A 16288-nucleotide genomic window follows, 5' to 3' on the forward strand; every position below is an offset into this window, starting at 1 on the left:
GTTTTGGAATTTAAAAGTTGATTAAAAGTTTAATTAGGAATGTTAAATTCTAAAACCCTAGTATTGTTTTGAAAAGGTTCAAATCACACCCTTATGGTTTTATTAATTAATTAAGGTGTATAATTAAAAGAGGTTTGATAAATCCATAAAAGTTTAGGTTTACAATTTAATTGAATTAAAAGTATGATTATTAAATTTGACCACCTAGTATTTTAAAAGTTATAAAATACACCCTATACTATATATAACATTAAAAGTCTAACATTATATATATGTATGAGTAAAAGTCAGTCTTACCGTTAGTAGGCCTCATTCACGAAGCTGGTCTATAAGGGGTGTTTAAGGAAATTGCCTATAAAATGGCGATTGAATGGGTATCCACTCTTACCAACCGCACTCTTGACTAGTGGAGGGTCGTTAGCCGAACGGGTAGGATAGGACGAAACCTTCCATTATAAGTATAATGAATTATTAAAGTAACTAAATGTTTTTCAAATTCCCAATCTTAGTTACTTAGGCAAAGTGAATTGATGCAATTCCATGAAATTACACTTTGTACCCTTGTGAAGACGTTAGTGGAGCGTGTGTGGTTTACCGGCACACTAAATGGTTCTAAGCAAAGGTAGCAAAGGGTGACTCAATGTTTGTCATAGTTCGATGGAGCGTGTGTGGTTTACTGGCACATCGAATAGGTGACTGTAACATGTGAGGGCACCATGTAAGTTTGCCTGGTTATTCACACCCGCTTTGTGATCCTCGACATCCTAGTCACAAACAAGAGGGGCATATCGAGATTTAAACATGCCAATGAAATGTTCAATCAATCTCAAAGGATCTAGGAGTTTTCATAGATTTAAAACTTAAATTTCTTTTTCGTTTTTCATGGTGGAAATTAATGAATCGTCATTCACTTACCTTCAAATGTTCTGCAATTTGGGTTACGGCATCCCTCTCCCGAGTTGTAGAATAGTGTGTTGGGTCCTAGCCTTAGTATTTCATTTGGGTGATTTACTGAGGACTCAATCAATCAACTAACTTGAATTCGTTTTCTCCCGTTTTGTAGATGTCAAAGTTCGACAACTATGGTCTTCCCAAGTCCCGTGGAACAAGCTTTCCACATGAAGATGATATTCCACGATTCGATCGAGGAACAAGAAATCATGCTTCACTTCCTCCACCTCCTCTAATTATTCTCCCTAACCCACAAGTTCAAAGGCTTGAAAAGTTCAAGATCACTCAAGCCCTTTGGCAAGTAAACATAAAGAAGGAAAGTCGGTGTGTGCACACGTCCTAGGGATGAAGTCACACATTGATAGGTTAAGAATGTCGGGATCCGTTGTCTGTGAGGAAATGGCTGTTGATTGGGTTCTTTAGTCACCTCCTAACTCATATAGTGAGTTCGTAATAGAGTACTATATGATGAACCGCGACGTGACCCTTATAGATCTCACCTATATGCTTATTGTTGCTGAATCAGCAATGGTTTGGCGCAATAGAAAAGCAAAGTTGATTGGTGAATCTGCCTTCAAGACCTCTATGGATATAGACAATGGAAACGAAAGACATGCTATGATCGAAAAGTTTTATCATAAGAGAAAGGCAATGTCTGAAGTAGTTCCATGTCATGTTCCAAAACAGTCAATTTGCTTTTATTGCCAAGAGAAAGGGCATTGGAGACGAAGCTGCCCCATTTACCTAAGAGATCTAAGAGATGGGAGAGTCGAAACGTATGGCTCTAATATAGGTAAAATCCATTAACCAACTCTTTTAAGCTTCTATTCTAGATTCTTAATACATAATGTGATAAGATTGCAATTGATGTTTTGTAGGATTGAAGAAAAGAAAGGAAGCTTAAGGGAAGAAGTGAGTAGAATCTAACCATGAAGGAATGGATTTCGATCGCATTTCTCGAAGATTAGATTCTTGAGCTACTACTTAGAGTTAGAATTAGATTGCTAAGAAAGATGTATTAGCATAAGTTTTTCAATGAGTTGCATTGTAAGGACAAATTTTTCCACAATAAAATAAATTTTGATTTTTATATTATTTATATTATCCTTACAATGGCGTGTATGAAAAATTGATGTTAAAATGATTCTATTATTAACAATAATGGATTTGGTTCTTATTATGTTATTTATGGAAAGTCGAGAATTTACCAAATAAGGAGAGTTTCTCATCGCCCAAGTTTCAATTGGACAGAAACTTGGAATCATGCAACTTGTTTGCACGATGAATGAGAAATTTCATATTTGGAAATTAGACTAATTCATTGACAAAGTGTCAAGTGAATGACTTGGAGATCGAATACACAAAGTTGCGTGTTGATCAAGTCCACCATAAGAATAACAAAGATATTCGTCATGATTTACTAAAGGTTTAGTAAATATGATTATACTTATAAGATTAAGTGTAATTCTGAATTGATTGAAAAAGTTTAAATCAATAGCAGAACGAATAAGAAGAATCAAGTAGGCAGAAAGATAAAAGTTTCTCCATTCTAAGAAGAAGGGAGAGTACCTTTTTTGATTTATGATAGGTCTTAATGATTAAGAACCATATCTCAATTGATCCTCTAAGTGAGTCTTAGCACAATTGTATGTCTAAGAAGAGGAATCAAGAATTGAAGAAATGGTTAAATCAAGGAGTAAATCATACTTCGTTCCAAAACAAGTCTTAGAGTTAAGATTGTGACATTGAGTGAAAAGTATTAAGAAGGTTTATAGCATTCATCAAATGTGGAAAGTTGTGATGTCTTGGATAAGACAAAGACCAACTAGGACAAATTTATGATGTGTTTTAAACTACACTAACTCTTGAATATTTGTTTGTCAAGAAATGATTATTGACAAGAGAATCTTATATGTCAAGGAGTCAGTGGGAGTCTTAATGGTCTTGAAAGGTTTCAAGAACAAATCAAAATAAACCTTATCGATCATCACTAGCACACGAGTTGAGGTTTACAACCTATCGTGTTGACATTATTTTGTTTCTGTGCCGTTCCAATTAAGTTAATTATGCATGTGAATTCTATGAGTTCTCATTTGAATGCATAAAAGGCAAGGACCTTGATCAATGGAAAGTACATTGATAAGAAAAGGTGAGCTGCTTAACTATTTGGAAGACATGGTGCGCAGCTGTGCTACCATAAAGGCAAGAAATCGAGATCAAGAAAGTTCGATCCATATGAGTTTGAATTTGTCGTAAACTTTGGTTTTGACAAATTCACATAGATAGGAACAAATACACCGTTTAAATCTAAGTTTCATAAGATTTCCTCTTTCATGAAAATGATTGTGAGGAAATACTTTCATTAAGAAAGATTTTTAGAAGATAGTGATTGTAAAATTGCATTCTCGAATTCGATTATGGTTACGGTATCCCTTTCCATAATTTGAATTGTGAGGTTTGGCAATTACTCCGAATTGTTTAGACACACATATGAGCTATCTAAGACATGGGTGTATAAGTTCAAGAAGCCTTGATAAGAGATTATCAAAGCACTAAGTATTAGAAACATGAACTTAAGAAATTCAATAAGTATTGATTTTCTAGAAGTTAAGATGGTTTCTGAATACATGTCAAAGCTAGTGGGAGCATAAGTGTTATGTTTATAATAATCATCATGATAGTGGGAGCATAAATGTTATGATTGTATGATTATTAAGGCACGTATTGCAAGTTGGCAATATTAATTATAGTAAACAAGAGTCATTCTTTGCAAAGTTGTAAGGATGGAATAGTTGTTTTGCTATAAATAAGGGAGAGAATATTATGCTTCATTTCAAATCTAAAGGCTTAGGTTGTGGAATGTTAATAACTTAGTCAAAGAAACATAGTGTGTTCTTAAAATTTCGATTATGATTACGACATTCCTCTTCACAATTCGAATTTTGAGAACATAGCAAATAAAACATTATGCATCGTGTCCCATATGCTTCGGATATAGGATCGATTGCATATATTTGACCATTCTAAAATTTTCCAAATGTATAGCGCATTTAGAGGGAAAAGGAACTAGAATCGGTTTTGACTAAAATAATTAAACAACTATCAAAGGACAATCCAAAGTTCGACGAGGATTGGTTGCTTGTGAGTAGTTGGAAGCATGGTATTGGATGGACCATATCGACATTATAACGAATAGAAAAGATTCGATTAAGAATAAGTTGTCATATGGAAAATATGGAAATGTGTCCATATTGGGAATTGAATATTGAAAATCTATGTCTAGATTAGAAACTTTTAAGCAAAAGGATGTTCAAAGGAATGTACTTTGAGTGAGAGACATCATATCTAAGGAATTGTCTTGTAACAATCTCCGATAGAGGACTTTGTAATATCATTGGCAATAGTCTTTGTGACTTTGGTGCAGTGAATTTACGAAAGGAAAATTGCATAAAATGTTAGAATCTAGCATATTCTATAAGTAGCAAGAATTTGATATTCTTTCACTTATGAAAAAGGATTTGGAGTTGTGAAATGAGAATGATTGGAAATGTGATCAATTTGGTCTATTTCACAAAGTAAGAACCATAGGTAAACATTGTGTGCATGCTAAGAGCATGGGACAAGTGTAATAATTCAAGTAAGAAGTTGATTACCCGAAACGACAAATAATGAGTAATCGATATGGTGATAAATAAAAGGAGTTTTATTTATACTCAAAGGTTTGAGGCCATATGGGATTAGTATTATTCTTGTGTTTTACATTTGCATGTTTTGACTTCCAGAATAATTGAGTTTATTAAGAATAATCGAATTATTCGAACGGGCCACAGTCGTTCATATGTTGGAAGTAGATATGAATGAAGACTGTCGTGAATTGGTGTGTGGATTGTCTAAAAGAGTATTAGACATAAGCAAATGTTTGCTGCAATGTTCATGATTGCTTATGAATATGATTTGAGCATTGGATTAAACCCACGCTCACTTGGATCACTCCATGAATTGTATCCCGTGTGGTTGGTGAGACGATAACATCTTATATTCTTGAAACCGAGATGTGTGAGTTGTATCTTGCAAATCGGTTACACATTGATAATATGTAAACGCACTAGTAACTTGGTGTTATAAAACATATTGTTGTGTGTGATTCGGTGAGTGAATGCAAGAAAGCATTGTATCAAAGTTTATTCGTTCCTTTTATCCAAAGTAGGATAAAAGCGATATCTTTTGGCCCCTCGATGATTTAGTGATGACAAACGTAAATGCTCAGCCGGGCTAGGGCTAATTTGATTTGTTCAATTAGTCAGTCGTCATAAATCGGGAATCGAGATATAGTACAAAGAGAATGATTTGAAATCATATCTCATATGATATCTAGAATGGAGGAATATATGATCCCTTATCTAAGGACACGCATATCTGATAAGATCAGAGTTGACATCGGCTTTGGAAAGCTACGATTGCAGATCAGGATCTGAAGTCATACGCAGAATAGTTATTAGACTTATCCAAGTGGGAGACTGTTGGATTAGTGTCTAAGTCCATAACTATTTTGGTATGTACTTGACCCGATGGTGCATGGTCCTTTTGGGTTGCCTTCACCAAAGCAACTTGATAGGATGAATTATGGAGAGAAAGGATTAAATATGATTTATTAATATATTATGAGAATAATATATTAAAGGAGAAATCATATTGTTTAATTAATATTAGTCAATAATTAATTGGTAATTAGTTTTGTGACTAAAAGAGATTAATTAAACTTAAGGGACTGGAATTGTAATTATAAGATAATTGCAATTGGGACATGGATAGCCTTATAATAAGGAGTGGACGAATTCTATGGGGAAGCCCATAAGAAATCGTCCAAGGCCTTAAGGAAAGGGGTCCATGGGTTGCTTAGGGCTTAAGCATCCAAATTAGGGTTTCCTTGTTAGATAACCCTAATAGCCTCACTATAAATAGACCCCTTAAGGACCAAAAATGTGTACAAGCAACCTTCTAGGGTTTCACACGTTTTTGGGCAGCCTCCATCCTCTCTCCTCTTCATCCTCTTGCTTATGGTGTTTGTGAACCATTATAGGAGTGACATTTGTGACTCTAGGCTTTCTAAAGTCAATATAAGGAGATTTGGGATTGTTATTACTACATAACAATCAAGGTAACATCTTAAACCTATTCTTATGTTAATATGATTACTTGTATGCAAGAATTAGGTTTTATAGTCTTGGAAAACTTGCATGTACAATAGAGAAACCTAGATCCAAGCATTAGGGTTTGTATGAGCACATAGGATGTTCTTAGGACCAAAACCCATCAGTTGAATCGTTAAATGGAGCAAACAAGGCGTTTACTTCAACAAACTCGAGAGGAACTTACGATGCCTATCGAACAGCCCGAACTAAAAGATGGGCAGTCAGAGGAAGGGAACTACAATGGGACCGTTGGTCAAGCCGAAGAACCGATGATTAGAAGGATTAATCAAGATGACGGAGTCGAGAGGAATTGATGCAAGTACAAAGATTTTCTGACTTGCAAGCCATCGACTTTCACTGGAAAGGAAGATCCGATCAGAGTTATGGATTAGATCTCGGAGAGGGAGTTGACCTTCATGACGTGTGGTTGCAGAGGCAAATTATAGACCACGTTTACAGTACGGCAGTTCCGAGGAGGTGCTGTTCGTTGGTGGAACACCCTGTGGAAGACTTTAAGCCCCAATGATCCCATGCAACTGACATGGGCAGAGTTTTTGGTGCAATTCAAACGTAAGTACTGTTCAGCCCAAAACCTGCTCGAGCTGGAGAACCAATTCCTAACCTTGAAGAAAGGAAGCATGACCATCGATGAATACACCAACAACTTCACGGACAAGATGGAGTTTGCTTTGCGCCTTGTCCCAGACGAGCTGACAAAAATTGACAAGTACGCAAAGGGACTTCCATGGGAGTATGCGGTGCCAGTACGCCAGGCACCTACTCTGGAGGCAGCTATCTGGGATGCCAAGTCTGTTGAATATATGATCAAGGGAAGAGCCGCCATCAAGATGGAGGTTGGCAAGAAGAGAAAGTTTGAAGGATCCTCAAGGTCCGACGAGAAGAGAAAATTCTCGAAGTCTGGTTCAAAGAAGTTCGAAGAAGGAACGCAATGGTGTGACAAGTGCAGAAAGAAGCACATTGGGAAATGCTCTAAAGAGATGACCCGCTTTAAATGCGGGAAGACTGGTCATTATGCCAGTGAATGCACAACTAAGAGAGAAGTATGCTTTAAGTGTGGTGAAGAGGGACACTTCAAGCAAGACTGCCCAAGGAAAGAAGAATCTACAAAGACGAATATTCCGCCAAAACCAAAGGCAAGATCATTTCAGATGATCCTTGACGAAGCAGATGACAACACGAGGAATCAAGGTTGAGGACTTCATATCCGAAGATCAAATTATGCAGTCACTACTAGAAAAAAGGCCTTTTACGACGCTCATTGCGTGTCGTAAAACGCTCAGACGACGCACAAATGCACGTCAAGGAAGGCCCTGTCATAAAGAGAGACGACGCGCATTTACGACGCGCATTTACGACGCGCGTTTACGACACGCAATGCGTATCAAGGAAGGCCTTGTCATAAAGGAAGACGACACGCATTCGCATGTCGTAACCTTACGACGCGCGTGTTAATGACACGCAATGCGTATCAAGAAAGCCCCTGTCAAGAAAGGTCATGTCATAAATGAAGATGACACACATTTTTGCGTATCATAATTTTAAATGTTTAAAAAAAAATATTTTTAATAGATTTACTAATTTTCAAATTAAATTTGAATTTAATGCCTCATAATAGAAAATAAAATATCATATACAAAAAATATAATCCATTTCATAAAATTTAATGTCATATACAAATAATCATTCCAATAGTAAGTAAATGTAACACATTGCTAATATTGCATAATATTTATTATTGAAAACAAAACATGTACAACATTAAAAGAAACCCTTGAATAAATTCTCCTTTGACAATCACCTTTGACAATTTTCTTTCTAAAAGAATAACCTGAATGCAAGAACTTTGAGAGGCTGCAAGGCACTAATATGTCAAATTTGTTTGTCTGCATGTTTTCAGCCAAACATAGGAAATTTCAGGAGTATGTATACATGTCATTTACATATATATATATATATATATATATATATATATATATATTGACATAACATAAAGCATACATTGACATAAAATAACTAATTCCAAACAATTCAAACATGACAAAGGGAAAACAAAGGTGGCATACCTGATGCATTCACCCTCATCTTACAAGAAACCCTGCATTTGCTTCAAGCATATCAGAAACCTTCATAAACTGAAGCACAAAATTATTCCATGTCTTTGTACACAATAAAGTCAAATTTCTGAAAATATCTGAAAAAACTTTCTTGGACATAACAATTAATTGGCAGTGAGCAACTGATGCCTCCACCAGATCAGCCGCTAGTTCTACAAAACCTGTAGAGAAAAATTCACACGAATTGACCTTTTTCAACATGATACAACAACACATATGGATATGAATCATGAAGCCAAGCCAAGCCAAACCTTTTTCTGGATTCTCAAACTTGGCTAACCGTTGACCACAGCTAACAACTAACACATATGGTGAAATGACTTATTTACCCCTTACAGACAGCTAAAACCAAGGCCATCACCTATTGTTAAAATGAACTTCTAACTGCAGAATATGTTAAAAAAAACTCATAACATTCCTATACTCCCTTTTCATTTAAGGCTTGACTTGTAGTCAAACATCAATGAAGTTTCATTGTATAAGATAAGTTCTTAATACTAATTAACTAGTTTTACATCCTTAATTAAGTATTACCTTTTAATATCTCGGAAAATGGAGGTAAGATAGGAGGGTCTTGATTCTGCAACCAAAGAATAATTATCAGAACAAATTTTGAACAGTTGAAAAGTAATATAAAAAAGAAATACAAAAGATGACTTTCTTTCAGTATTAAGCAATATAAAAAGAAAACCTATAGATGAGAAGCAACCAATAATATTATGGATAAAGAGTTAAGAGTTCGATCTTTTGAACTGTTAATATCATGTGCTTTTGCCCATGCTTTCATTTTCATAGATAGATTTTATCATTAGTAGTCGAAATATATTCTGTTTACATTGCTATAATCAGGTATCCATAATATAAATATCTTGCGAGTATTTTAATAGCAAATAAAATACATGTCTTTTTTCTAAAACCAAAATCTTCATGTTAAAGAATATCCTAATTATAGCAATGTACTTTCAAAGTACACTGCTATAATAACCATAACAATAAATGACCATGTCTATTACGTCGAGCATTTCCTATGGCATTTTTTATCCCAATTTATTTTATATATATATATATATATATATATATATATATATATATATATATATATATATATATATATATATATATTTCAGTAACTTAAATTTTGATTTTCCATATAATAATTGCATTTCAATGATTGATTGTGGTTGTTTTTTTAGTTTATTCATTTTATATTTCATTATAGAATATCATCATTTTTTCATTAATTTACACATAAAGAATAAAACATTTTACATATAATTTGAATAAACTATTATTAAGAATGTCCCCCGTATCTTCAAAACATTTAACATATTAATTTGAATAAAATCATTATAAAGTTAAACACAAATCATATAAATGTGTTTATTAATAACTATTTTAAAAGAATTGATTAATGATTATGAATTTCAACTATCAACATTGTCTATTTTGACAACCGTGGTTTCCACGGGTTATAATCTAGTACAGAAATATAATAAAACAATTTTATTTCTTTAAAAGGGTATTCTGGTCATTCTTCTATCAAAAAAAAAATATTATTTACAAAACAACATACTTTGAATGTTTTGTTCCATTCCAAACCAACCCAGCATGGTATACTGAATGGTAATGACCTACAACCATTAACGACTCCTTTTAAGGGTATTTTGGGCATCTTTTTCTTAAATAATATGGTTTACAAAGGAGGAAGCATACCTTCAAAAAGCAAAAGGAAGAACGCATGGTAAAAGTTGACATCATCTCAGATTTAGAGACGACACCCAAATATTGATCCTCATCTACAGGATATCCCAAAACTAAAGCACCCAAAACAGAACAAGCAACAAGTTTAAAATTAAATTCAAAATACATTGCATAATCTTCATATATTAACAAATTTTTACCTCATATTGGGAAAGGAACATACCAGATGTGAGCTGGGTTGTGAGTTCTTGAAAATGGTATATAATTTGCTCAATAAAAAAGGTCAATGTAAAGTTCAACTCTATTTGGATTTGTTGCATTTCGTATGGGCTCTGGTAAGAAATGACAGTAATTACACTAACTTATTCCCTCAAAAAAAGGTGTTTATTCAAATAAACATTTGGTCAAATGTCGGGATAACTGGCAAAAGAATATCTTATAAACTCTTAGCTTCTTGTTCCAAATGACTAGTACTCATCAACCCCATTGGTCCAGGCAAACCCTACATATTATACCACAACCAAGGGTTAATAATAATTAATAATATATAAAAGATAAGATAAAAAGTAATCAATAAAAAAATATCAACACTCCGAATCAATGATTCCACAGGTAAAAAAAACTTACATTGGAATCAGAACGCTGCAAAGGGCTTCTGGAATCAGCTCTACCATGGGAATAGGGTGATGATGTTGATGCTTTCTCATTTCCTCCTCCTTTAGGGCTTCTGCTTCTAGAAGGTGACCTACTCCTACGTGGAGGAGACCTGCTTCTGTGTAATCCATCAGTTTATTGACACATCACATGATAAGGGCATTCTAGTCTTTTCAACACTAGTACTTCTATGTAAGTAACAAACACATATAGAATAGTGAATAGTCCATCAGGTTCCTAATAAACATCAACTTTAAACAGACAAAAAAAACTTTTTACGGATGCTATTTTTAATGATAAGGGCATTTACGTCTTTTTACCTTATAGGAGACCTACTTGGGCTTCTCTCATCATCATAATCATCATCATATCTACCCCTCCTGTTTCTTCTATGATAATCAGGGCTCCTACTCCTACTGCATGAGGGTCCTACTTCTGTAACGATCTTTGTCCCTTCCATAATACCTGTCCCTGCTACTGCTGCGACTTATCCTCCTGTAGCCCTTGTATTCATCTCTATACCTGGAACTACATTGGATAAACATCAACTCCAATACAAGGGTAGAATGGTCAAAACTACATTCTCATCATACCTTGGTCTAGGACTTCGGCTCCTTAATCCACCCTTCAGCTTTTCTACTGGTTCAAGTATCCTTCCCTTGTGACTAAAACAAGAATAAAAGCAACCACATTAGTCAAACAACCATATACTTTTTCATATCTGATTCTTGGAATTTAGAAATATATTAGATTATATGTGAATGTGACTCACATTTTTTCAGCATTAGGCCCATATTTGGCAAATTAAACCATCATCTCTCTTCCATCAACAACTCTTCCTGAAAGGTGTAGAACAAAAGTGAAATCATGGTGAAGTGATGATATTGGATAAGTGTTATAGCTATTATATATTATTAAAAGTGATAAAGAAGAATCAGATCTGGAAGTCCAAACACCTAACATGGAGTCAAGGGCTTAAGGAAGAAATCAAGCGTCGGTGACTTTTCTCCGGATAAAAACAATTTCCCACCAATTTCACAAATCGGCGTTCCAAAACCAAAATTCTCGATCCCAATCGCGTTTCTGTGCAATCCAATTTGCCAATTTCACGTTTCAGGTATCGATTTAAAGAATTGGTGGGATCGCAAGCATGACGTACCGGAGGGCGTTTCTGTCGGCGATCGATACGCAATCGTACCCCGTTTGGGATCGAGCCGTTTGGAACGTGGATCGTGACTACTTTGGCGAATCCTGTGACTATGGATTGAACCATGCACACCATTGATTTCTATTCAACGAATCTCCAACGAACATAAGCCTCTTGTTCTTCGATTTCTCCACCAACAATTTCCCTATAAACCTTCATTTCATTTCCCCCAAAACACACAATTAAAATCATCAAGAATTCAACAATTAATTCGATTTTAAAAAGTGGAAGAACAGAGTATGCTTACTTTGGCAAATTACAGTCTTTAGGCTGCCACCTCCACTTCTGATATGAAGTCGTCGGTTGCTTTACAGAGAGATATGAAGTCGAGACGAAAAGACGAGATTGACCCATCTGGTAATAAACGGACTCGGGAAGATGAACAAAATGACCCGAGATTGACCCATCTAGTAACAACGCTACTGATGCCATTCCTTACATTTTCGACTGTTCATCCTCCACTTCCTGTACTGCTACTTCTTCACCATCTTCTATTTTTTCTGTATTTAGACTTGAGAGTATAATTAGGGCTTTTTCTAACAATTTCAACATCGAGTGGGAGATATGGTGGTTCCAGTAGGTAGAAGTGAGGGAAGAAGTAGCCAACAGTCAATGTCGGGAGGGGGAAGGAAGGAGCGTCCATAATTTGGGCAAGAGGGAAAGGAGAAAAAAAAGGAAGGCGGGATTTTTAATTTTTTCAGAATTTCATTTCCCCCTACTGTTAAAGGATGGAAGGCGCGTTCCATTAAAAATTATAAAGCAACATCCTTAGACGACACGCATTTTATTATAGGTGCCCTCCGTGTTTTTTTAGACACTAATTTAAGGGCGCACAATAATGCGTGTCTTCTATCCTTAAATTCTTTGAAGAGATGACATTTTTCTAATGTCACTCTCCTTTGCGTAACATAGATCAATGAGCGTCGTATTTTGCGCGTCGTAAAAGGCCTTTTTTCTAGTAGTGAGTAGCCATAATATCGTATGATGTATCCTATTAGAGGCATAGTCTAGGGTGAACTTGAACACCTATGTAATCGTTTCAAGGAATAATATAAAAACCTTCATTTTGCTATCTAATGTGTTAAGCTGTCATGTGATTTTATTTTATGGTGACTTGGGAAAACTGTAAGACAATACTTTGGACGAGTATGAGTAGGTGTGAATGTTAGTAGAGGCCTATACTACCGAAAGCACAGGACTCGCACTTGGATCAGGGAAGGTCACAAGGTTAACAAGAAACTAGTAATTGGTACCGTTTTATTCAAGAATATTGTTACCATTGTTTCGGTAATGACTAAGAAGGTGATTGTTATACCAACCCTAGTGGTCATATCAAATTGAGTCCGACTACGATAAGTATGATAAATAGTTCAGAGAATCAAGTCCGATGTAGCAACTGACTTAAGCTAAAAGCTTAAAGAGAAAAACAATCAAAGTGATCAGTAGAGGTATCGCGATAGTTGCTTGTAGCTATAAATGCTAACTTTTAATATGAGATTGGAACATGAACGAAAGTATAGTCTGTTCTGGAAGACTCTAAGAGACCTGAGTCTAAGCGTGGGAACATACGATGATAAGTCATTAGAATATGACACATCGGTCCATTTTAGTAATAAAATAACTTATCTTAAGTTTGTTAAGAAGAAGAAGTAGTCTCTAGTAAGGATTGAGATTGTGACTTGAAGGTCATAATTTGGAGTCTAACGTGAGATAGGGAGCCAGTGCAAGATCGAGCACCGCCTGCAATCAGGAAGTCTTAGGGTTAGATATTCGTTCGAAGAAACATCAAAGTTACGGTTATAACTTAGGATGAAGAGATAAAGTATGGAGTCATCATGTGAGCCTATTTCGTTGATGATTCCGGGACGTAATCATCCTAAGGGGGAGATAATTGTAACGCCCGTAGATCCGGGCTAGTCAATTTAGAGATAATAGGGGTCGAAAATGACTTTTCGACAAAAGATTATTTATAATAAGTAATCTTAACCAAGTTTTATAATATGTCTCAAGGGTTCCGTAAATATAAAGAACGTCGAAATCCAAGTTATAACGAAGAAGTTATGGCCGTCGAAGTTTTACGGCAAAACCGGCACGGCACCGGGAGACGTAAATAGTGAATTTTGATAAAGGACTTTTTAGCCTTATCGATCCAAATAAAAGTTGTAGTATAGTTTAAACCGAGAACATACAAAAAAAAAGAACGCCCAAATCTAACTTCGTATGAGGAAGTTATGAATTTTCTAAGATTTGACACAGCAGTGCACGGCCCGAAACACGAATTTTAGTTCCAGCGGTCTTTGGCCTACACGACCTAAATGAGAATTGAAGATCTCATTAATAGGAACTCAACGGTAAAAAGACGGATGAAAACAGAGTCCGTATGTAGAGGTTATGAAAATTACACGGACATTTAACAGTAAAATCACCTCGTACTGTTAAATTTAAGATCGGTCGAGAATTTGCCGATGGAGTCAAAATGAAAGTTGTAGATCTTAATTTTACCTACGCGTGGATATAAAGAACGTCAAAAACGGAGGTCGTATGTGAAAGTTATGGATTTTAGAAGTCGGAAGTGTGCTGTGCGAAAATGGGTGATGTGGCACAATCTTGGCCATTGCTTTCTCCCCAAGTCTTGCTACTAGATGGTGACATGTGGCACCAAGTTCAACCATTTTCACCCTATAAATAGAACCTCTCCCACCCTCATTTTCTTCACACCTTTCCCATTCTTTCTTCTTTTTACTCTCTCTCTAGAACCTCTCTCTAGCTCCGAAACCCTCCGAAAAGCCAAGGGAACCTCCCTAGCACGAGGCGGAAGCCCCGGAGTGCTCGACGGCTCCGAGAGGAAGAGATTTTCGGCTCGGGAACGCTGCTCCAATCAAAGCCCGGTTTTCTATAAAACCCGCTGTAAGTGAGCTAGCCTACTCTATTTTTAATATATGGTTTATTTAATTATAGTAACGTTTTTAAGAACTTATAATAAGTACTTGGGCTATTATTATGGGTTATATAAGTATTTTTTAACGCTTATATAATAGTAATAATAGCTAGACTATTAATTAGTCTCGAAAAATAATAGACTAAACTCTAGTGGTAATAATACTAGGTTTCGTCGAAGGAAATCATTTTTAAGAAGCGAAGCGCTGTCTGAGTTCGGAATCACCACCTTTTCAAGTGAGTGCATAGTCCCTTTCATGAACATGATTTTAATACAAGTATTGATTGAAGTTTTAAATATATGTTTATGTGCGAATTATTTGATGTTGCCTGAGATACTTGTTAAAGAACATACCTGATTATATATGCTGATTTAGGATAAAGAGTAAACATAAATTAATTATGAGGAATATTGGGTAGTGTTTTCTTACGAGTACGAGTGAATTATACTCAGAGAATAAAATCTTAGTATATGTCATTGATCCGGGAGCATGGATTAGACATAGTCATTGTCCCTAGTCCGAGAGTATGGATTAGGCATAATCATTCATCATTAATCCGAGAGTATGGATTAGTCATTCGTCCCTAGTCCGAGAGTATGGATTAGGTAAACTCGTTCATTTCTGATCCGCGGGTATGGATTAGGTAAAACGGCTAATCTTAGGTCCGAGAGTATGGATAGTCTCGTTGTGAGGATAGACGGGGTGGGATAAGAGTTGTTTATATATATGGTGAAATTGTATATTTTGTGAGTTTTAAACTATATATATGGTATAACATTGTGGGATTGAAATACCTATGTACTCACCAGGTTTCCCAACCTGACCCACTCAGTTTATTTATATCACAGGTGTTGATATGAAGTCACATTACACTGAGAGATTAAGGAGATATAAATCACTAGTGATAATGAATGTAAGTTATGTTTATGCTTATGTTTCTGTATTGACGATGACATCCCAAATGTTTAAAAATGAATAAAAATACTTTTCTTCGGAAGTGCTTTGATAACGTATTTATCATGTTTTACTGGGAACAAATTCCGCATCATTTTTATTAAAATAGGTACTCTGATTTTTATAAAGCATAAACAAAATCGGTATTTTCTGGCCTTGAAAATGGGGATGTCACATTGTATGTGCACCATAGGATGTTGTAGTATACAGAACCCAACGCTTAATCCCTTAAGACATTCTACAAGATGCACAGAGCAAAATTAACCAATGGGACTTCGTTTTTATGACTTAGGATCGCTCCTAGGGTCTGAAAGGACAGCTGGAATCTTCAAGAAAATGTCATGCTCAAGATGAGACATTTGGGACTAAAAAGCACATGAAATCAACACATAAGCAAGATCTATTAAACTGGCCATCAAGGTGAGAACTTTATACCTTGAAATGGTGGAGAAAGGTGCAAAACTTCAAAATCCAAGCTTTGTTACAAGCTTCCAAGCTTTATCACCACCTTCTGCTTCTTTTGGAACACCCAAAAACCCACACTCAACCTTCCAA

The 16288-nt window shown here is 35.5% G+C and overlaps 1 long non-coding RNA gene across 1 annotated transcript; it reads right to left on the bottom strand.

Moving 5' to 3' along the window:
* Window positions 1-7795: 7795 nt before the first annotated feature.
* LOC128129323 (uncharacterized) lies at window positions 7796-8274 on the bottom strand. The gene is made up of 2 exons (XR_008227166.1): window positions 8228-8274; window positions 7796-8047 (listed from the first exon to the last, which is right to left on the bottom strand). It is a non-coding gene; the product is annotated as an uncharacterized LOC128129323 (long non-coding RNA).
* Between the last annotated feature and the right edge of the window lie 8014 nt (window positions 8275-16288).

Source organism: Lactuca sativa, chromosome 9 (genome assembly GCF_002870075.4).
Source record: "Lactuca sativa cultivar Salinas chromosome 9, Lsat_Salinas_v11, whole genome shotgun sequence".
In the NCBI taxonomy this organism is placed as follows: domain Eukaryota; kingdom Viridiplantae; phylum Streptophyta; class Magnoliopsida; order Asterales; family Asteraceae; genus Lactuca; species Lactuca sativa.